Source organism: Podarcis muralis, chromosome 17 (genome assembly GCF_964188315.1).
Source record: "Podarcis muralis chromosome 17, rPodMur119.hap1.1, whole genome shotgun sequence".
Classification (NCBI taxonomy): domain Eukaryota; kingdom Metazoa; phylum Chordata; class Lepidosauria; order Squamata; family Lacertidae; genus Podarcis; species Podarcis muralis.
Window position 1 is genome coordinate 11,097,765 of NC_135671.1, and position 3,190 is coordinate 11,100,954.

A 3,190-nucleotide genomic window follows, 5' to 3' on the forward strand; every position below is an offset into this window, starting at 1 on the left:
TGGTTCTCTCCAGATGTTTTGAACTACAGCTGCCATTGGCCACACTGCTGGGATGAATAGGATTTGCAGTCCAAAACATCTGGAAGGCATGAGGTTGGGGAAGGCTGATCTAGAGAGCTAAAATGATGGTAAAGGTTAGATGTGAGAACTTAACAGTGGATCGTATGTTGTCAGTTGAGACTAAATCTGAGTCCTAGATTGGCAAAAATTAAACTGGTTCTTAATGGGAAAGCAGGGCCTTTGCAAGGAAACTTCTTTTAGGCTGTTCGTGGAACACATTTTCAGGAAGAGAAGTGGAACTGCCAGTTGTTAAGAGCAGCAGGGAAATGTTTGTCTATTTCCAGCGGAATTTTTTTGTAGTTGTTCAAAGGGTGCCATGAAACACTTTGCTCTCATCTGCTGAACTGGTATGTCTACTGTGTTTTTGTAGCTATGCTTGCTCATTTTAGTAGAGAAGTGTCATGATTAGGTATGGAATAAATGAAGTATATAGCCATACACCCTAGCCAAGTATATTCAGAAATAAGTCCCAGTGAATGGGGCTTAGTCCTAAGCATCTAATCAGATTGGATCTAATCAGATACGTGAAAATGGGTCTGATCTTCAGTCAATAAATTAATGCAGATACAAACCCATGGCCTCAATCCAGCCCAAGCCATGTGCAAGGAGTGTCCCCAGGTGTTGCTGCGCATCTGTATAAAAGGTGTATCCAGCCAGTATTCGGATGACTATTTTTATGTACAGTTGTGCTTGCATCAGTCTGGTTCTGCACACTATTCTCCCTAGCTGGATCAAGGCTCATGAATTTTCAGCCACTCCCCTCCTCCTTCAGAGGAAGCTCCAACATCTGCCTACAATAATGGAAGGGAACCAAATTTGTGACATGCATTTAATTGCATTATGCAAAGACGACCAACTCTCTGGGTTTTTGTACAGCTTGATAGCTAAGGGTGCTTCGTGGACATTTGGTAGCTGATCTTCAGATTGTGGTGTGGGTCATCCCTACCCAAAGCAAAGACCAGAAAGGCAAAGAGCTTGGTAGGTTTTGAATCTGACTAGAGGGTCTGAGTTTTTGGAACTGGTGAGCAAGTACCAAATGATGCTTCTACTTTTGGAGGACTGATGAGCATTATTTGTCTGATCTTCCCCCTCGAAATGGAGGGTAGTTTTCCAGGCGAAGGTCTCAGCAATGCTCTTCTTTCCTGACATTTAAAAATGATTCTTGTGAAATAGTAAGCGTTGGTGTGAAAAACCCAGCAGGGGTACAACACCTTAAGTCATGGGTAGGCAAAGTACGGCCCAGGGGCCGAATCCGGCCCAATTGCTTTCTAAATCTGGCCCGCGGACGGTCCATGAATCAGTGTGTTTTTACATGAGTAGAATGTGTCCTTTTATTTAAAATGCATCTCTGGGTTATTTGTAGGGCACAGGAATTTGTTCATTTCCCCCCCTTCAAAATATAGTCTGGCCCCCCACAAGGTCTGAGGGACAGTGGACCGGCCCCCTGCTGAAAAAGTTTGCTGACCCCTGCCTTAAGTCTTCTACTTGTTGATTGGGATTCCTGCAGGGTGTTTTGGAACCCTTTTAGAATGAATGCTTAGTATTCCTGAACAATGAGTGGCTGCTTGTGCCCTTCTACTGCCCCAAGTGAGACATTGTAAGAAGAAACTGGAGCAAAAACCTTGCTCAGGTACTGATTTTTGGGTCAGTCCCCTTTGCACCCCGTTACCACAGCAGAGTGACCCATACTGAAGGTCCGAGAGCCAGCTGGTCAGTTGGCAACCCCGAAGCGCAAACCATTTGTTGACTGCCGCCTGAATTTTCAGGGAAGAGTGGGAGAAATAGATTTGTTATCTGAAACGCAGCATATGTTTCGAGCGGAGCACAACAGCTTTCTGAGCCAAGCTATTAGTAACACCTGATATACCCCCCTACTACTCATTAGTCACCTGCCAGCAATGAGCCATTCCATTAGCATTCCTGCTCCGCTTTGATCTTCCCTCTCCTGCTCTGCCGCTAATTAAGCATCTGTTCGCCAGGCAAAAACAAATCATCTCCTTATGAAGGCATAAAACATTTCATTTTCAGACAAAAAGAAATCTGCTGTAAATAATAATTAAGGAGTCAGTGTTTCCCCTCCCCCAAGAAGAAGAGAAGAACCAGATTGTCACCCAAGTCATTCCAAAAAAATTTTAAAAAAAGTTTCTGTTGAGTTGGGGAATGTTCCTTTCTAGGATTTGGGTCCTAGTGAGCCTTAGTGACTCACAGCTTTCCTCCGCAGCATATGGGGGAATTTTGTACACTACAAATTTAGATTTGCTTTAATTTGTCATGGAGCACTGTGGGCTCCTAAAGGGCTTCTTACCTCAATTTACTCTGATAACATCCTTTTATTTATCTCATCCACTCTTCCAAGGAGCCTCTGGGAAATGATATGAATTGAGAAGGATGTTCAAAATAACTTTTATAAATAAACAACAACCCAGCGGCTTTTCTTTTGGGAATTATAGGGACAGAACTACCTAAATTATACAGAAATTTATTTATGTCTGCTACTACAGCAGCAAGAATGCCACTTGCCCCAAAGTGGAAAGAAGCAGAAGTCCCAACAAAGGAAGAATGGATACAAAAAGTTATGGGATATGCAGAAATGGCGAAACTCACCGGAAGAATAAGAAATCAAGATAACAAATTCTTTAAAATAAAAAAAAGGAAATGATTTACTGAATATTTACAGATAAATTGCAAACAGATAAAAACATTAGCAGGATTATTGTAATAACCTACAGTTTTAGAAGAGTATGTATTTAAAGTAGATAATTAAATGAGCAAATTAAATGAATTTGGATATGCAGAAGATATTAAAAAAAAATAATTGAGAACCACAGAAAGAGGGGGAAGGAAGTCAAAGTATAAATAAATACTTTTTTTTTTTTTTAAAAAAAAGGAGCATGGGGCAGTGTAGCTGGAGTTTTCTAACATTATCCTTGCAAGAGGCCTGGTTGTGCTGAGAGATACTGATGGATTCAAACCATTCAGTGAGCTTCATGACTGAGCAGGGATTTGGAAAAAAGTGTCTGCAGAAAGTGCAGAATTTTTTTGTGTCCGTAAACATGTTTCAAGGAATAAAGCATAAGATTATAGTGTTACAAATATGCAGAAATACAGTAAATGGACAAAAAAAAAAATC